General features: G+C 43.6%; 1 protein-coding gene across 2 annotated transcripts in view; it reads left to right on the forward strand.

Moving 5' to 3' along the window:
• MCM10 (minichromosome maintenance 10 replication initiation factor) overlaps positions 1-20,634 on the forward strand; it is a 109,833-nt gene that overhangs the window by 60,926 nt on the left and 28,273 nt on the right. The window contains exon 21 of one of the 2 annotated variants that reach the window (XM_045060880.1): positions 2,357-4,822. The exons of the other annotated variant lie outside the window; for it this stretch is intronic. The gene's annotated coding sequence lies outside the window, so the exon portion shown is untranslated. Of the gene's footprint in view, positions 1-2,356; positions 4,823-20,634 lie in introns of those variants that run through there. 2 annotated transcript variants of the gene reach the window in all.

The following is a 20,634-nucleotide window of genomic DNA, read 5'->3' on the forward strand; positions in this document are numbered from 1 at the left end:
TATTGGAAATATATTCAAACCCTTGGAAACATGGTATCATAATAGGTGTTGACAAGGGGAAGCCATAACAGTGTAGGTATCCAACTACAACAGGTTCTCCTGGTTTGCTGATTCTTCTAGAATACGGTAGGGTAAAGTAAGTTACTGGTGTAAGGGAAGGGTGAGTTGACCCCATTTTTCTGGGAGAAGGTCACCTTGAATGAATAGGTAGATCTTCACTGTTCTGAAAGTGAATCACTTTGGCTGGTCTAGGAAAAGTGTGTGAAAAGATCTTTCTTTTCAGAAGTGCTCCAAATGACAAAAATATAGCCTCACTCTTAGGGCACCCTGGTAGCTCAGTCAGTTAAGCGTCTGACTTTTGATGTTGGCTCTGGTCATGGTCTCATGGTTCATGAGTTCGAGACCCACATTGGGCTTTCAGCTGACATCGTGGAACCTGCTTGGGATTCTCTCCCCTCTACCCCCAGCGTCTCTCTCTGCCCTTCCCCTGCTCCCTTCCTATCTCTAAATAAATAAATAAATAAATAAATAAATAAATAAATAAACAAACAAACAAACTAACTAACTAACTAACTAACTAACTAACTAACTTAAAAAAATTAGCCTCATACTTTGTGGGTGAGAACGGGAAGAAAGACTTCAGAAGGAAGAGGAAGAGGTGGACAGGTGGAGAGGTGGTTCAGGTCTGTAGGGGGGAGCCTTGGGCAAGTCCTGACTGCATTTCTTGGGCTTCTTGTCCATTGAGCTAGACTGTCTCCTGCCCCTTGTCTCTCACCCAAAGATATGAAGTGAAGGACCTTTGCTTTACTAGAGCAGAGCACTCAGCCACCAACATGTAGCCTCCAACATGGCAGCCTGTGCCCCCATCTCTAGGGCCCTGAGCCTTCTGACTGAGGCTCGCTTGTTCCTCCCTTCCCCAGCAGCCTCTTGCACCTTCACCTAAAAGACTGAAACACTGCCCGTATCCTGTGCTGCCCCAGGCTTGGGGAGTGGCACTGTGGTGTCCATGCTATTGGTGTATCACAGCCCAGATCTTCACTGCTCAGAAGCCAACCCATCAGTAATTTAAAGAGCATCCTGGTCACAGCAGCTCGAAGCCCCTCTCCTGAAAATGACACCTGAGGGGAAGAAGCCCACCTCTAAGGATTTACTGCTCTAGGAGGTGACGACAGCTTAGCAATTGCAGCTACTTTAGGGACCAAAGACTTGGCTCAGCTGGCAAGACTTGGGTGCATCTCACCAACCCAGGTTCTAGCACAAACCCCAGCCTCACCAGGCCACTGTCCCAAGACCAAACTCCCAAGATGCAGCCAAAGCACTCTGTATTGCTCCCCTCAAGATCCTCAACGTTCAGCAGGACATAGACAATTTTTGGACTCCGCTGTTGCCATCAGTTGGGGGGACTCAGGTGTTCTCACTCTTGAGATGGATGGAGGTGCATTCACTTTACTCTGAAGGGTCTAGAGGTGTGGACCTCATATTTGAGTGCATAGTCAGATCTCCCCGGTTCTGTAAAAATACACAGCGCCTGGGCCTCAACCTGTGTGTGTGTGTGTGTGTGTGTGTGTGTGTGTGTGTGTGTGTGTGTGTGTGTAATCAGTGAGTACTGGTTAAAATTCCCTGAATCCTTTTATTTTTTTCCCAGCTTTATGAGATACGATTGACGAATGGAAGTTGTATATATTTAAACTGTACATGGGCGCCTGGGTGGCTCAGTCGGTTAAGCATCCGACTTCAGCTCAGGTCATGATCTCATGATTCGTGAGTTCGAGCCCTGAGTCGGGCTCTGTGCTGACAGCTTGGAGACTGCTTCCGATTCTGTGTCTGCCTCTCTCTCTCTCTGCTCCTCCCCTGCTCACACGCTGTCTCTCTCTCGAAAATAAATAAAGATTTAAAAATTTTTTTAAATAAATAAATAAAATAAACTGTACAACATATGTAAACTGTATACATTGTGAAATCATCATCATAATCAAACTAATTAACATAACTATCACCCCAGCCTCTAAGGTTCTTGTTCAGTTTATTTGGGGTCGAGCACCAGTATTTTTTACAAACACTTCAGGTGGTTATAACGAACAGCTAAGGCTGAGAACTGCTTGTACAGGATATATATGCTCATTATGCATGCGTACAGATGCACATGTATATATGTACCCATATTCACAGACTCCTGCAATTTTTTATTAAAAAAAAATATATGCATTGAAAAAAACTTGGAGTGGTCTTAATTTTCTTCCTTTAGTTTTTCAGGGTTTCTTTTTCAAGTTTTATACAGTGATCATGCAGTAATTTATAATCACAAGGAGAGAAGCCAGAAGTGCTATTTTTTAAGTAACTTTACTGATCTTTCTAGACCCAGCTCAGCTGTCTATATGAGCCGCTTCAACACCCGCCTGTCATCGCTCCCCTGAATTCCTCCCAGCCTGTGACCAGCACATCATCTAGCACCTTCGCAGAGACTACAGACACTTCCTCTTTGTTCCATGCTCATATCGTGGCTCTCCAGCCAAGAAGTGCCTGGAGGGCAGGGGCTGGCATATCTGTGCAGGGACAGGGGTATTATTGATAACCTGGGCCTGGAGTTGTTCAATTCTCTGAACGAAGACTCTCTCTCTCTCTCTCTCTCTCTCTCTCTCTCTCTCTCTCTCTCTCTCTCTCTCTCTCGATATGAAACACAGAGCAGCTTTCTGGTCTCAGCATGGGCTATCTAGGAAAACGGAAGGGAAAGGATACATTGGCAAGGCCCATGGAAGAACATACAAGTGAGGTCTGTGGGATAAGAAGCATGAGCCAAGCTGCTCAGGGTCCCTGTCTGTCCAGGAATCTGGTGAATGTATGGCTTATATTCTGAGTTCTCCGCAATTCTGGGCGGCTCGGCATGGCTTAAGGCAGACCCAGGGAGGAAAGGAACTGAGTCACCTCAGGAAGCCCACGCAGGGGCGAACCGTGCCAGAAGGCAACAGGCACACAGACCCCAGTCTTGCCATCCTCGTGGGGATGGCTTTGAAGCAAGCCTCTATGGGTGCTCTGCTAGTCTAAGCCGTATATGACAGGCCTGGGAAACCAAAAGGACTGGAAAAGGACAGATAAGAACCCTGGCCTTCTTCCTCCTAGTAAACGTCAAAATGTATCTTACTTGGAAAAAGAAAGCATTGTCCTATGTGATGTCCCAGTTCCACCCCAGCCCTGGGGAATGTATTAGGATGTAGCTTCCCTAAAGTTTGGAAAACGCTCGCACTACAAGATGCAAGGATCCCAGGGTCAAATAAGTTTGGGAACTACTAGACTATCTCCCTCCTCTCTACCAGATTCACAATGCAGGAGCATATTAAAGGCTCTGACAAGTCCTGCAGCTGGAAAACTGCTGCATCCCTCCAAACTGAATCGACCATATCATCTTTATTCATGGAGCACCTGTTAACATCCAGGACCTATTTTGGGAAGATCTGAATTGGTTACTTTATGGCAAGAGAGTCCATACTTAGAATGTTATTTGTCAATAATCCAATTCCATTTCCAAGAAAAAACATAATTTGGGGCACTTGGCTGGCTTAGTCTGTAGAGCAGGTGACTCTTGATCTCAAGGTTGTGAGTTCAAGCCCTACACTGGGTATAGAAATTACTTAAAGATAAAATCTTTTTTAAAAAAAGTCATAATTTCATAAGTATTACATATTTGGAACACTGTCCTCAAACAGTACATTAGCCAATTGGCAGATTATTAACTGGAAACAGTTTTGTTTTGTATCGTATTGTTTTAATGACAGCATAATAAGTTGTGAGCACCAAAGTCATTGATATAGACAAAGAATGGTCTATGAAAGAGAGTGGTCAGGATAGACAGGAAAGCTTTCGACAAAGCTCCAGTGTAGAGGAAGCTGCAAGTTTCTGAAGGATGAACACAGAAACCAGGAGAAGCATCCTAAACGGGTTATTGGTCTTACCTTTTGATAAAGCAAAAAAAAATCCAACAAAGGAAGGACAAATATACATATGGGCACACAAAAGAAGGAAAGTCATGCCCTTCCTATGTCCGACTTTGGGCCAAATTGGAAAGATTCTGAATTGGGGGTCATCTGTTCTGACCAGAGAGAATGTCAGGGAAAAATGACGTCTGGTCCTATGACCTGGGCAGACTCCGATTAACATCCTTTTGAAAAATAGCCCCTTAGGGCATGGAAACTCAAAAATCATTGTTCATTTGTATATAACCAAAGCCTCAGGCATATAACGAACCTATCCTAGAAACAGCAGCCCTTTTGCATGCACACTATATTTTCATGTCATCAGTTCTCCAGACATCTCTGGGAACTCAAGGCAAGTAGCAAGCTGTGGCCATTGTTGCCAGGGCAGGATCCTGCCCCAGCTCTCTGCTGCTGCTGGACAGTCCCCAAGGAAGGCTGACATCCTTCTACCTAGCTCGGTTCAGCTCATATTTTGTTTCGATTTGTTTTTTGTTTTCACTGAGGTTAAAACAAGGCAAGTAGCTTCCCTAAGATCTTACAGTGTCATAACAGCATGAATTGTCAGTGTGGGTGAAATTATTAACATTAAAAAAGAAAAGAAGTCCCCCTGCCCCAAATCTTTGCCACTTGCACTTTTTTGGCACAGCTGATTCCAGGAAGAGCAGACAGTGATGGACAGGTAGAGAAGCAGCCTGGTCCTTGAGGCTCTCATCCTTATAGAGATAGCTGAGGACTGCAGCGCCTGGGTGGGGCAATCAGTTAAGTATCCAACTTCAGCTCAGGTCATGATCTCGTAGTTCCTGAGTTCGAGCCCCGTGTCGGGCTCTGTGCTGACAGCTCGGAGCCTGGAGCCTGCTTCGGATTCTATCTCCCTCTCTCTCTGCCTCTCCCCCACTCAAGATCTGTCTTTCTGTCTCAAAAATAAATATTTTAAAAAATTTTTAAAAAAATGAAATCTACGTTAAAAAAAATTAGCTGGGAACCGAGAGAAGCAGAGACTGGCTCTCATGTGGCACAGAGAGGGTAGGGACACAATTCTCCAAGCATAGGAATAGCTGTTCAAGGATAAGATGAGAGGGAGCCAATGTATGATTGGGTGTGGGTGTGTGTTGTGCCAGAACCAGAATTAGTACATTTGATTCTCAGTACAACCCTCAACCCTGTGGCGGGGCAGTTATCCCCATTTCAGAGATAACCTTTACGACTCAAAATCTAGAGTGTGATGAGCCAGCAATGTATATGCATTCCAGTTCTCTAAATCTTCACCAACATCTGATGACGTTACTGTTTTTAATTTAGCTGAATGAGTGTTAATAAAGTCATATTACGCTATGATTTCAGTTTGCATTTCCGATGATGAAGGATGTCGAGCATTTCCTCATGTTCCTGTTGGCCATTTGTATGTATTCTTTTCCAAAGTTTCTGTTCAAGTCTTTTGCTCATTTTTTTTTTTACTGGTTTGTCTTTTTATTATAGATTGTTTATGTTCTTGATATAATATTTTGTCAGATTTAAATTTTTAATGTACTTTTAAGTATTTTGCCAGTAAATATGTGTGGTCTGTGGCTTGCCCTCTCATTTTCATAGCTGTGTCTTGATGAGCAAATTTTTTTGTTTTTGTATTTAGTGTTTATTTATTTTTGAGGGTGAGAGAGACAGAGCACGAGCAGGGGAGGGGCAGTGAGAGAGGAAGACACAGAATTCAAAGTGGGCTCCAGGCTCCAAGCTGTCGGCACAGAGCCCAACATGGGGCTCAAACCCATGAACTAGGAGACGTGACTAAGTCAAAGTTGGACTCTTAACCAACTGAGCCAACCAGGCACCCCAGCAGTTTTTAACTTTAACAAAGTATGATTAGTGGATTTTTGTTTTATGGTTTGTGCTTTCTGTTGTCTGAGAGCTCTTCACCTATTCCAAGGTTTCAAAGATTTCCTCTATATTCTTAGACAGGTTTTATGTTTAGATATATAATCCACCTTGAACTGATTTGTGTGTGTGGTATGAGGCAGGAGTCAACATTTATTTCTTCTCCTTATGGCTATCCAACTGTTCCATCACCATTTGATGAAAAAAAGTTTTCATTCCCCATGGGATTTTTGATGGTCAGCTGACTATACATCTGTGGGGATTATTCTGTTCCATTGATCCTTTTGTCTCCCTTTATGTCAATGCCAATTGTCTTGATTTCTATGGTTTTTTTGTCTTAAAATCACATAGCATAAGACCTTCAACTGTGTTGTTCCTTCTACACATTCTACCTTCTTGCTCCTTCCATATACATTTTATTTTATTTTTTTTAATTTTTTTTCAACGTTTATTTATTTTTGGGACAGAGAGAGACAGAGCATGAACGGGGGAGGGGCAGAGAGAGAGGGAGACACAGAATTGGAAACAAGCTCCAGGCTCTGAGCCATCAGCCCAGAGCCCGACGCGGGGCTCGAACTCCCGGACCGCGAGATCGTGACCTGGCTGAAGTCGGACGCTTAACCGACTGCGCCACCCAGGCGCCCCTCCATATACATTTTAGAAGCACTCTAGGGAGATTAATTTGGGGAGAACTGCAATCCTAAGAATATTGGGTCTTCCAATCAATGGGCATAATGTATCTCTTTCCATTTATTTCGATCTTTAATGTCTCTCAGCAGTGTTTTATACAGTTCTGTATAGAGGCCCTGCACAGCTTTTGTTAGATTTATTCTTAAGTAATTTAAGATTTTTTTTTAGACGGAATTTAAATTTTTTGTTTTCTAATTGTTTGCTGCTGATATACACAAATCCTATATACTTTTGTGTATCGATGTTTTATCCTGCAATCTTGCTAAATTCCCTTATTATAGTAGGCTTTTATAGACCCTTGAAGATTTTCATGTTTGTGAATGAGACTATTTTCCTTCTCTCTTTCTTTTTTTTTATTCTGTTAATGTGATGGATTACATTAATTGACTTTCAAATGTGCAACCTTTATGTTCCTGGGGTAAACCCCACTTAGTTGTATTGGATTATCCTTATTATTTACTGCTGAATTCTACTGCTCATATTTTCTTAGAGTTCTTACCTTTGTGTTTAAAGCTACTGGTCTGTGGTTACTTTGTAGTATCATTTTTTTTTTAAGTTTATTTATTTATTTTGAGAGAGACAGAGACAGTGTGAGCAGGGGAGGGGCAGAGAGAGAGAGAGAGAGAGAGGAAGAGAGAGAATCCCAAACAGGCTCTACGCTGTCAGCATAGAGCCCAAAGCGGGCCTCGAACTCACAAAACCGTGAGATTAAGACCTGAGGCAAAACCAAGGGTCGGAGCCTTCGCCGACTCAGCCACCCAGGTGCCCCTACTTTGTAATATCTTTTAAAGATTGTCTTGGTGTTATGGTAATGCTAGCCTCCTAGAATGAGTTAGAGGGTCTTCTCTACTTTCTCAACTGTGTGTGAGATTCATATTATTTCTTCTTTTTAAATATTTGATAAAATCCACTAGTGAAGCCATCGGAGCTTAGAGTTTTCTCTGAGCCTGGAGTTTTGTGGAAATTTTTAAATTACAGCTTCAGGGGTGCCTGGGTGGCTCAGTCAGTTAAGCATCTGACTTCAGCACAGGTCATGATCTCACAGTTCATGGGTTCAAGCCCCATGTCGGGCTCTGTGCTGACAGCTCAGAGCCTGGAGCCTGCTTTGGATTCTGTGCTTCAGATTCTGTGTCTCCCACTCTCTCTGGCCCTCCCCTGCTTGTACTCTGTCTCTGTCTCTCTCTCTCTCTCAAAAATAAATATTTAAAAAAATAAATTACAGTTTCAGTTTCTTATATATATGTGTGTGTGTGTATATACACATACATACATATACACACGCACACATACATACACACTCGTATATATGCAGCTATTCACATCTTCTGTTTAACCCAAGCTGTCAAATTGATTGGTAGAAAGCTGTACACAATTTCCTGTTCTTTAACCTGTTTGCTTTCTGTGCTGTGTGTTGAGGTCCCCTCTTTCATTCCTAAAATTGGAGACTCCCATTCCCTCTTTTTCTCTTTATCACTTTGCTAGGTGTTTCTTGATTTTATTCATCTTTTGGAAGAACCAGCTTTTGTTTTCATTGATTTTTCCCCCCCTGTTGCTTGTCCATTTTCTACTTAATTGACTTAAACTCTTCATTATTTTTCTCTTTTTTTGTCTGTCTTATTTTTTGTAGCTTCTTAAGAGGGGAGCTTAAATCACTGGTCTAAGGAGCTTTCTCCTTTTCTCAGGTAAACACTGAAAGTCTTAGATTTCCCTGTCAGCACTGCTTTAGTTGCGTTATCACAAATTTTGGTATGTTGTGCTTTTGTCATTAGTTTCTAAACAGTTCCTAATCTCCCCTGTGACCTCGTTTGACCCCAAATAATTGGGGATTTTCCAGAGGACTCTTCCTGATAAATTTTATGATCAGAGAATCTATTAAGTATGATTTCAGTCCTTTGAAATTTATGGAGATTTGTTTATGACCAGTATTTGGTGTGTGTTGATAAAAATTTGGGTTCACTTTGATTTCTGCAGTTATTGGGTGTAATGTTTTATCAACATCAATGTCTAAAAAAATGCTTTGAGGAGCACCTGGCTGGCCCAGTCAGTAGAGCATGCAACCCTTGCTTGTCAGGGTCATGAGTTCAAGCCCAGGTTGGGCACAGAGGCCACTTAAAAAAAATTTTTTTGGAAAAACCATGCATCTCTTCACGCATTTTAAGGTGGTGCTGCAGTTTGCTTAAAAGTTTAAATAATTGCAAGGGACTGTAGGCATATTATATGCATTCACATTTTTAAGTGACGTTCCTGTATTGCCCTTTTGAATTTGTCCAAGGGAATCCAAATACAGTAGTGATTTTATAGCCACCATCATCCATTTCTTTAAAAAATGAATGAACAGGGTCTTCGTTAACAGTTGAAAATGTGACATATTTTCCTCTTTCTCCCTGAACTCTTATTTTCAGTGCATTGGGATGATATGGCAGGTGCCAAGATCCTAGAGCCCTTCCATCCCACTTGTTCACAAACTGTTCTCCTGATGCAATGTATCCTTAAGCTGTAAGGCGCTCATTTATCACCGTGTCATACTTCTCTACAAGTGTTGTGTGGTGTTCTTTTTTTTCTGAAGCCATAATTCCTTGTATTAGAATTTTTTCTTCTGGATTCAGTTGTTGTCACAGTTGCTATTAATGCATAACTGATCAGACAACATAATTACTATTTATTAATTTAGAAACAACGAATGATTATTTGTAGATGTTAGTCATTTCCTTGTGAAATGAGTGTATTGTTTGCAGATCAGGTTATTTCTGTGTGGCTATTATTGCTACATTGGTTCAAGATCAGCAACAGTATTCTTCCTGGTGTTGGTTGGTTTGTTTTTTCATTTTTATTGCTAGAAGAGCTGACAAAACTTTGTCTTCTAAATAAATAGATGAGGCAACAAGTTTTAGTATAGTAACTGTCACCCGATTCTTTTAAAGCTTTCTTAGTTATGAGCCAAAAATCACACAGTGATCTATCATCAAATACTATTTGTAGAGGCGCCTGGGTGGCTCAGGTGGTTGAGCGTCCGACTCTTGATTTCAACTCAGGCCATGAGTTCACGGTTTGTGAGACCGAGCCCCGTGTTGGGCTCCGTGCTGAGTGTGGAGCCTGCTTGGGATTCTCTCTCTCCCTCTTCCCCTCTCCCCATCACACACTCTTCCTTTCTCTAAAATAAAATAAAATAAAAATATTATTTGTAAAGACCCATCAGCTGACAGGTCCATGAGACCTCTTTCAATTTTGATGAAAGCCAAAAATTGGAAACCACCAGAGTTGGAAAAGGATTTGTTACCCATCATTAAAGTCATTTGCTCTCTCCACTTCTGGAAAATAGAATAAGAAAGATTTATTTTATCAAGCCTCATTATTAAACATTTGCTAATAAAATATTTTAACAAAAATGTCATCACAAGCATGCCTTCTGTTAATTTGGTCAACCACTGGATCAACAGACTTTACTCATTGCTTTGGGGCGTCTCCCAGGGTTTGGAAAGCCCTTCCTTTGGGGAGTCCCAGAGTGGCTTTGCTGAGGTCTCTCAGGTGAATTTGGCACAGGAAAGTGAGTGCCCCAGGGCCAGGAGTCAGATGGGGGGCTTGAACTCATGAAGCATGAGATCATGACCTGAGCCGAAGTCAGACACTTAACCGACTGAACCACCAGGTGCCCCCCCATCTCTTCCATGTCTCAACAGCATCCATTTTTGTCCCTTTTTCCCTGAGTGCTTTTGTCCTGATAGAGATGGTCATTTCATGCCTCCAAGGCTGGTTTTTCTGCCTCTAGTCTCATTTCTTTCTCTCACCCTGCAGACTATTGTCAGAGTAACTGTTCTGCATTGCAAATGTGATTGCATTGCACCACCTCCCACAAGGGTTGCAGGGCGCTGTGATGGTGACTGCCACCCCGTTTGCCAGCAGAGCCAAGATTTCATCCCGTCCTCTGTCAGCCGGGGGCCTCCAGGACCCCTGGACTCCCATTTCCAGCCCCAGGGGACAGGTCTTGATTGGTCAGGCCAATCAAGTAAATATTCTTGCTAATCCTTGATTTGGGAAATGGTGTACGAACTTGAGGGGTGAAAGGAAACTGGCTGGAAGGGGGGAGATTCCGGAATAGGATTCTCAGTTTTGAAAAGGAGACAAAAAAGAGAGAGGTCATTCTTTTCTGCCTCTGGATGCTGTGTGAGGATGTGGTGCTGGCAGCCGCCGCAACCGTTTTGTGTTCATGAGCAACACACATGATAGAGATGGGGTAGGAAACAGGTGAAAAGATCCTGGATCTTGGGATGACGCTGAGCGTATTGTACCCTTATTCTGGGCTCCCAGTTGGAGGAGTTACTCCATTTTGTTATCGGTTCAACCTCCAGAATCAACTTTTTCTGTTACTTGCCCCGAAAAGCATCCTGAGGGCCTCGCCACTGAATAGCGAATAAATTCCAAGTGACTTCATACAGCGAAAAAGTGTTTTCATCGTGTGTCCTGTTTTACCCCCCACAACACTGTCCGCCCCTCCTCGTCTTCCCCTCCGTGCTCTGGCATATCATACCCTGTCCATCCCTACGGATTCTCCCTTTCTTCACAGTCTCCAGTGAGCAATGTCCCCTCCTTCCCCACCTGGCAAAGTATTTCTCATTTTTCAAGGTGATTCTCCAGCACCCCCTTGTCTTCAATGCCAGTCTTTCACCCCTTCTCCAGGTAAGAGAGACCTTCTCTTCCTGTGGCCCCACTTCTCCCTCTCTCCCCCTTTGCCCTCTCCCCTTTGTCCCTACCTCTCTGTTTTAGGACCAGCCTCAGCCCAGGCATTTAGATTTTTGCACACCCCCACCCCCCCTTCCCATCCGCCTTCTCCAGTAGACTGAGTTCCTTCAGAGCAAAGACCACCTCTGCCTCAGTTCTGCTGCTCCCGGGGGGGTCATGGCAGTGCCCAGAGCGGCACAGTCACACGATGAATATTTGTCGCAGGGGATTTATGTGGAGAATTCGGAGGACAGCCCAAGAAGCAGCAACCGTGTCCAGACGGCCGTGAGGGAAGGAGGTCTGGAAGGCCGGGGCGAGGCACGAGTGTGCAGGCGCTCGCACATGTTGGCCGCCATCCGGGTTTCTCTGTTGAGGGAACTCATGAAAGGGTGTCTGTGTGGACAGTACCAGTGTCAACAGGCAGGTGAATGTGGGCCTGTGTGAGTGCAGTCTTCTGTGTCAGGATGTGTGAAAGGGAGTTTGTTCATGCGACCGGGGGTGTCTGTGAGGCTGTTTGGAGTGCAGCTTGGAGGGCTGAGTCACAAGTGTGGCAGGAACATATGCAAAATTTGCACATCACTCAAGAGTGTGGTCAGCCTAAGATCTTCTTCTAAAGCTGTCTTTGCCATCTTGTAAGTCCTAGTTCCCAGTTGTCTGATTAGCTCATTCCCATGCACCTTGCCCAAATTTTCCACATCCTTTCCAAATTATCTGAATTTAATGAGGTGAAATGTCCTCATTACCTATCATATATATAACCCTGCTATTTAAAAATATGTAATAAGGGGCGCCTGGGTGGCTCAGTAGGTTAAACGTCCAGCTCTCGACTTCGGCTCAGGTCATGATCTCACAGTTCGTGGGTTGGAGCCCCACGTCGGGCTCTGTGCTGGGAGTGCAGAGACTGCTTGGGTTCTCTCCCTCCCCCCTCTCTCCGTCCCTCCCCTGCTCATGTGCTGTCTTTCTCTCTCAAAAACAAATCAATAAACAAACTTCAAAAAATAAATAAAAATATGTAAGGAGCAAATGGGAATAATCTGATGGTCTCCCAAGGGTCTCCCTTTCTAGTACTTTAGGAAATTTGTATCTTCTGGGTGACAGAAGATACATGAGTGTTTTTGCTTTTGTTGTTTTTGTTTGGAGGAAGATTTCTGGTCCCATCAGAGCAAAGAGGAACCAACACAAGATTAGGGGTCCAGGGGTCACCCTAACTGAAGCTGATCTGAGGCACCCCTTTTCCCTAGCAATATCCTAGTTATAGTTGTTATTGATTTTGGGATGATTTTCTTTGTTTTTAGTGGCAACGTAGGCCTCATCTTTAAGATCTTTGGTAAGTGAAGTCTGAATAGGTTTCTCAACAAACAATACAAACAGGAAAAAATATACCCAACACTCTTATTTCATCTTCAAGACCACCCCATGGAGCCCCATCTCATAAATGAAGAAACGGAGGTCTAGAGATGTTGACTGACCCGCATGGTGTGTAAATAATGGAGCTAGGATTTCACCTCTGGCCTGAGGGGGTCCTTAAGGGAATCCCCGAGGAAAACCGAGGGCTGTTCTGTTTTTGTTTTGGTTCTTTGGTCCTGTTGTTGGTCTGGGAAATGCTCACAGACCAGGAAATGTGTGTTTAAGACCAAGAGGAGATTGTTTCTTTAGAGGGTGAGCTGTGCCTCCAGTGACCAGAGCCCCAGGACTGAATCACAAAGCTCCCAGAGTCAGTGCTGAGCTGTGTGCGGGACGGACTGGAGCAGCTGTGGAGTTAATGCAGGGGCCCAGCCAAGGGTGGGTGGGACTTCATCCAGGTGGCCCCTTCTAGGTCTTTCCAAGTGCAGAGAAGCGATTTCTGTCAGATTACTATGGTTGGGTGTATACTCCTTTCTAGTACTTCAGGAAATGTGGGTGTGCTTTCTTTTTTCATGTGAAATTTTTTTTGTTTTTATTTTTTAAGATATTGGTAAGATACACATAATGGAGAAGTTACCTTCACCATTACGTAAACGTTACCATGAAAGTCTTAACCATTAGGCTTAACCAAATCTACACCCATCACCACCATCCATGCGCAGACCTCTTTTCGTCTTCCCAAACTGAAACTGTGTCGCCATCAAACACTAACTCCCCATCCTCCCTCCCTCCAGGCCCTGGCCACCGCCATTCTGCTTTCTGTCTCTGTGTCCCTCATATGGGTGCAATCATACAATATGTGTCCTTTTGTGACTGTTATGCCCAGAATTCGTGATCCCCAAAGACCACTAGGGAGCCGAGTCCGATGCAAAAGCAAAGAGCCTTTATTCGAGCTAGCTCGAGCTCAATCCCCTACCTGCACCGACGCAGCGGTGAGATACCAGGGAAAGAGAGCGAGTTTCAAAAGGACAAAGGTTTTATTGGGGCCTGGGGGCAGTTGGTGAGGTAATGGCTATGGCCTCAGCCGATTGGCTGGGGAAGGGTCCTGGGGAAGGGTCCGAGTCCTGTTAGGCAGGTGAGGGAGGGTTTACTCAAGGGGAGGAGGTGTGGTCAAGGTGAAGGACACAGAACAAGATGGAGTCGGCTGGCGTAGGCCCGCCCTTTCAGTGACCCGTGGATCTTCCCTGGCATAGTGTCATCATGGTGCATCTATGCTCTAGCATGAGTCAGGATTTCCTTCCTTTTTAAGGCTGAATAATATTCCATTGTATGTGTAAACGTTCTGTTTATCCGTTCATTTCTTGATGAACACAGTTGCTTCTGCCTTTGGCTACTGTAAGTAATGCTGCCGTGAACATAGGTGTGTAGGTATCTCTTGGAGACTTTGTTTTCAATTCTTTCAGATATCTACCCAGATGTGGAACTGCTGGGTTGGATTAGTGCATTTTTAAAAATTTATTTATTGAAATTCAACTTAGTTAACATACAATGCAGTCTTGGTTTCAGGAGTAGAACCCAGTGATTCATCACTTACATACAACACCCAGTGCTCATCCCAGCAAGTGACTTCCTTAATGCCCATCACCCATTTAGTTCATCCCCCACCTCCCTCCAGCAACCCTCAGTTCATTCTCTGTATTTAAGAGTCTCTCTCTCTCTCTTTTTTTAAAGTTTATTTACTTATTAAGAGAGAGAGAAAGAGGGGGAGGGGCAGAGGGAGAGAGAATCCTAAGCAGGCTTTGCGCCATCAGCCCAGAGCCCAATGCAGGGCTCGAACTCATGAACTGTGAGATCGTGACCTGAGCCAAAACCAAGAGTTGGATGCTTAACTGATTGAGCCACCCAGGCGCCCCTGTATTTAAGAGTCTCTTGTGGTTTGCCTCCCTCTCTGCTTTTATCTTTTTTTTTCTTTCCCTTCTGCTGTGTTCATCTGTTGTGTTTCTTAAATTCCACCTATCAGTGAAATCGCATAATTTGGCTCATTTCGTTTAGCATAATACACTGTAGTTCCATCCACATTGTTGCAAATGGCAAAATTTCATTCTTTTTGATCGCCGAGTAGTATTCTTAAGACAGTGTGGTACTGGCACAAAAACAGACACATAGATCAGCGGAACAGAATGGAGAACCTAGAAATGGACCCGCGGTCCATTTTTTAAATTTTTTTACTGTTTTTTTAAAACTTTTTTTTTTTTTTTTTGAGACAGGGAGAGACAGAGCATGCACAGGAGAGGGTCAGAGAGAGGGAGACACAGAATCTGAAACAGGCTCCAGGCTCTGAGCTGTCAGCACAGAGCCCGACATGGGGCTCAAACTCACGGACCACAAGATCATGACCTGAGCCAAAGTCGGCCACTTAACTGACTGAGCCACCCAGGCACCCCTATTGTTTTTTTTAATTTACATCCAAGTTAGTCAGCATATAATGCAATGATGATTTCAGGAGTAGAATCCACTGATTCATCCCCTACACATAACACCCAGTGCTCATCCCAGCAAGTGTCTTCCTTAATGCCCCTTGCCCATTTGGGCCATCCCCCCGCCCACAAACCCTGCAGCAACCCTCATTTTGTTCCCTATATTTAAGAGTCTTGCGTTTTGTCTCCCTCCCTGCTTTTATACTATTTTTGCTTCCCTTGTGTTCATCTGTTTTGTATTCTAAATTGCACATATGAGTGAAGTCGTATGATACTTGCCTTTCTCTGACTAATGTCACTTAGTATAATATCCTCTAGTTCCATCCATGTTGTTGCAAATGGCAAGATTTCATTCTTTTTGATTGCTGAGTAATACTCCATTGTATATATATACCACATCTTCTTTATCTGTTCATCCATTGATGGACATTTGGGCTCTTTCCATACTTGGGCTGTTGTTGATAGTGCTGCTATAAACATGGGGGGGGTGTGTGCCCCTTCGAAACAGCATCCCTGTATCCCTTGGATAAATACCTAGTAGTGCAGTTGTTGGGTCATAGGGTAGTTCTGTTTTTAATTTTTTGAGGAACCTCCATACTGTTCTCCAGAGTGGTTGCACCAGCATGCATTGCCACCAACAATGCAAAAGAGATCCTCTTTCTCTGCATCCTCACCAACGTCTGTTGTTGCCTGAGTTGTTAATGTTAGCCATTCTGACAGGTGTGAGGTAATATCTCATTGTAGTTTTGATTTGTATTTCCCTGATGATTAGTGCACAGTGCATTTTTTAAATGCAAGTTTTTTTTTTAAGTTTCTTTATTTTAGTAATCTCTATACCCAACGTGGGGCTCAAACTCACAACCCTAAAATCAAGAGTTGCATGCTCTTCCAAATGGGCCAGCCAGGTGCCCTTGGGTCAGCATTTTTAATAGAGATGTGTTTCCAAGTAGACAAACTGTCCTAGCCACAGCTACTTTGGTCAGCTCTTCCCTGCCCTTGTCTCACATAATCCATACCTTATGTCCCCCAACCTTCATCCCCCATGCCCTGACACACTTGATTGGGACTGCTTCTATGGCTAACATTATTTAAGGGAGAAGCTGATAATGCTGAAAAATGATCAGATCAGGGCAGTTCTCTGTCGTTGAGAGTCTGTTTCTTGGTTTATCGCTCTCTCTTTTTTTCCTTTGCTCATCTGTTTTCTTTCTTGAAATCCGTATACAAGTCAAATCGTATGGTATTTGTCTTTCTCTGACCTAATTCGCTTAGCTAGCATTATACTCTCTAGCTCCATCCATGTTGTTGCAAATGGCAAGATTTTATTCTTTTCTATGGTTGAATAACATTCCATTGTGTGTGTGTGTGTGTCTCTGTGTGTGTATATACACACATATGTATAAATATCTATACATATATGTGTGTGTATATGTATATATAGGTATATGTATACCTTCTTTATCCACTCATCAATCGATGAATGCTTGGGCTGCTTCCATAATTTGGCCACTGTAAATAATGCTACAATAAACATAGAGGTGCATGTATCCCTTTGAATTAGTGTTTTTGTACTTTTTAGTTAAATACCTTGTACTGCAGTTACTGGATCATAGGACAGGTCCATTTAAAAAAAAATTTTTTTTAACATTTATTTATTTTTGAGAGACAGAGACAGAGCATGAGTGGGGGAAAGGCAGAGACAGAGGGAGACAGAATCTGAAGCAGGCTCCAGGCTCCGAGGTGCCAGGACAGAGCCCAATGCAGGCCTCGAACTCACAGTGAGATCATGACCTGAGCTGAAGTCAGTTGCTCAACTGACTGAGCCATCCAGGTGCCCCAGGACAATTCCATTTTTAACTTTTTGAGAAACCTCCATACTGTCTTCCATAGCGGCTACACCAGTTTGCATTCCTACCAACGGCCCAAGGGGGTTCCTTTTTCCCCACATCCTCGCCAACACTTGCTGTTTCTTGTATTTTTTTATTTTCACCATTCTGAGGTGCTATCTCATTGTAGTTTAATTTGCATTTTCTTGATGAGTGATGTTGAGCATCTTATCATGTGTCTGTTGGACAGCTGGATGTCTTCTTTGGAGAAATGTCTGTTCATTTCTTCTGCCTGTTTTTAAATTGGATTATTCTTTGGGTGTTGAGTTATAGAAGTTCTTCGTATATATATGTGTGTGTGTGTGTGTGCGTGTGTGTGTGTGTGTATACACACACACACACACACACGCACACACACATATATATATACACACATATATATATTATTTTTTTGCTTAATTTTTATTTTTGAGAGAGAGAGAGCACAAGCAGGGGAGGGGCAAAGAGAGAGGGAGACACAGAATCTAAAACAGGCTCCAGGCTCTGGCTGTCAGCACAGAACCCAATGAGGGGCTTGAACCCACAAAGTGTGAGATCATGACCTGAGCTGAAATTGGAAACTCAACCAACTGAGCCACCCAGGCGCCTCTCTTCATATATTTTGGATACTAGCCCTTTGTCAGAGATGTCACTTGCAAATATTGTCTCTGTAGGTTGCCTTTTAGTTTTGTTGATTATTTCTTTCACTGTGCAGAAGCTTTTTATTTTGATGGAATCCCTATAGTTTATTTTTGCTTTTATTTCCCTTGCCTCAAGACACATATCTAGAAAAATGTTGTTACGGCAAAGGTCAGAGACATTACTGCCCGAGCTGCCTTCTGGGATTTTAATGGTTTCTTGTTTCACATTTAGGTCTTTCATTCATTTTGAGTTTATTTTTGTGTATGGTGTAAGAAAGTGGTCCCATTTCATTTTTTTCCCATGTTTTTGTCCAGTTTTCCCAACACCATTCGTTGAAGAGAATGTCTTTTTCTCATTCATATACTTTCCTGCTTTATCAAAGATTAATTGACCATATAATTGTGGGTTTATTCCTGGGTTTTCTGTTCTGTGCCATTGATCTATGTGTCTGTTTTTGTGTCAGTACCACACTGTTTTGATTACTACAGCTTTGTAATATAAGTTGAAGTCTGAAATTGTGATGCCTCCAGTTTCGCTTTTCTTTTCCCAAATTGCTTTGGCTACCCGGGGTCTTCTGTGGTTCCATGTAAGTTTTATGATTGTGTATTCTAGTTCTGTGAGAAACGCTGCTGGTATTTGCATGGGGGTTGCAAGGAATCTGGGACTTAAGCTGAGATTTTCACCATCTGACTGCTCTGTTTGGGGGGAGACCTAAACTCAGAACTGGTGGTGAGAGCCCATTTCCAGCATCACTGGGACTCAGGAGAAGCTGGTCTGTGGGGAGAGACGATGAAGCAGCTTCTGGAGGAGACCTAGGTTCCCTGAAGCACTAGGCCCCTGGCTGACTCTCTAGAGGTCACGGACTGGCCCGAGACCCTTATCGTAAAGGTCCCCCTGTGCTCACACTGGTTCCTGCAACCAGTTCACTCAACCAAGTGTGCATGCCCAACTCAAGCAGATTTGGGGTATAATGATTTGTTTCTGTAATAGTATCTGCTCTTTTCAGTAGGACCAAAACACCTGCAGACCTCTTTGCTTATTAGCCCGATGAAATACATTGTGGTCTTACTACCAAGAGTAATTTTCAAGCGTTTCTAAAAATTAATTTTCAATTACAGTAATACATGAATACATTCTCTTTTTTTGTTTTCAATGTTTATTTATTTTTGGGACAGAGAGAGACAGAGCATGAACGGGGGAGGGGCAGAGAGAGAGGGAGACACAGAATCGGAAACAGGCTCCAGGCTCTGAGCCATCAGCCCAGAGCCTGACGCGGGGCTCGAACTCACGGACCGCGAGATTGTGACCTGGCTGAAGTCGGACGCTTAACCGACTGTGCCACCCAGGCGCCCCTTGATTAGCAATTTTTAAATTGCAGACACATGTATCAGCCCAGAGGCCCATTTGAGCTCAGGACTTAATAGCCCAGAGGGACTCGAGTTCCTTGAAGTCAGAAAGCATGTCCTCATCATCTTTATGTGTTTTACACACAGCATATACCTGACTCACAAAAAGTGCACAGATTAGAGGGGCCTGGGTGGTTCAGTCGGTTAAGCGTCTGGCTCTTGCTTTGGCTCAGGTCATGGGTTTGAGCCCCACGTCAGGCTCTGTACTGACAGCACAGAGCCTGCTTGGGATTCTCTCTCTCTCTCTCTCTCTCTCTCTCTCTCTCTCTCTCTCTCTCTCTCCCCCTTCCTCCCTCCCTCCCTCTCCCCCCTCTCTGTCCCTCCCCTGCTCGTGTTCTCTCTTTCCCTCTCTCTCCCAATCTCTCTCTCTCTCTCAAAATAAATAAACTTTAAAAAAAATTGCACAGAGTATTGATAACTGAATGAATGAGTGAAATCAGGCAATTGGACTACATTATCCATAAGACCCTCTCTTTTATGTTCTTTGTATTCTGATTCTATAAACTGCTCACTTGCCCAAAATTGCTCATCAGCAGATTGCTGGACAGTTTCTGTGCGTGTGGTAGAATCCCTTTACAACACCAACTTCCATAACATGATCAACATCCATATAAAAGATTACTCACCATCTACCTCTGTTACATTTCAAGAAATACAAGTTGAATTGTAGTGTAGCTGAAATTTTACGAAAATGTAGTGAAAAAATTCACTAAAAATGTATAAAAGATCTTTTAATGCATTATTCCAATGATGAGGCAAAGACTCAGCAGCCCAACTACTGGGGTTCAAATCCTGGCTCACCACTTGCTAGCTGTGTGATCTTAGGCAAGTCACTTAACCTCTCTGCGCCTGAGTTGTCTCATGGGTAAAACGGGGATGATGACAGTGTTTTGCCTGTAGAGTCGTGAGAATTAAAAGCATCCATGCAAGTTAAGTGCACACAGCGGTGCTGGTCATATAGTAAGGCATGATGCAAGTGTTTGCTACTACTGTTACTAAAGGAGAAGTGGAAATTATTCAAACATAATCGACTGCCCAGGCACCCCCATACCTGGTGCACACTGCAGTCTCAGAGGCTGGCTTCTCCAGCAAATGCCTGAAGGGCCAAAAACTCAACCCGGAAAGGCAGGGTGTCCCTACCTTGGGAGAAGGGAAAGACTCAGCAGTTAAATTAATTGCTCACCTTTCCTCCCTTGGCAGTGACTCCAGGGAGCCTTTGTGTAAATGCCCTGTGACGACCAACAGGCTCTTTTGTTGTGACAGTGTCACCTGGCATTCACTCCCTCCCCTCTCCTGCCTCACGCCCCTTCCCTCACTCTTGTCTCCTGGGATTTCCCTCTCCTGCAAAGAGTTGGGACGTCCCGCTTCTGCCTCCAGCCCTGAAGTTTAAGGAAGTAGGGCCAAGAGAGACATTTCCCGTGGCAGATCCTCAAGTTTCACTGAGGAAACGAAACCACAATCCCTGATTTTCTTTGCAACTGTGAGGAAAGGGCATCGCAAGTATGCTGAGTGTGGTGTGATAGAAAATGCCTGGGCTGGGAATCAGAACTACTCCACTTGCCTGGCTTACCTCTTGCACAAATCAACTAAGTTACTTTTCAGAGAACGTATTACCAGAAAAAGGAGCAACATACATTTGACCTCCCTGGCTTACATTTATAAG

Source organism: Felis catus, chromosome B4 (genome assembly GCF_018350175.1).
Source record: "Felis catus isolate Fca126 chromosome B4, F.catus_Fca126_mat1.0, whole genome shotgun sequence".
Classification (NCBI taxonomy): Eukaryota; Metazoa; Chordata; class Mammalia; order Carnivora; family Felidae; genus Felis; species Felis catus.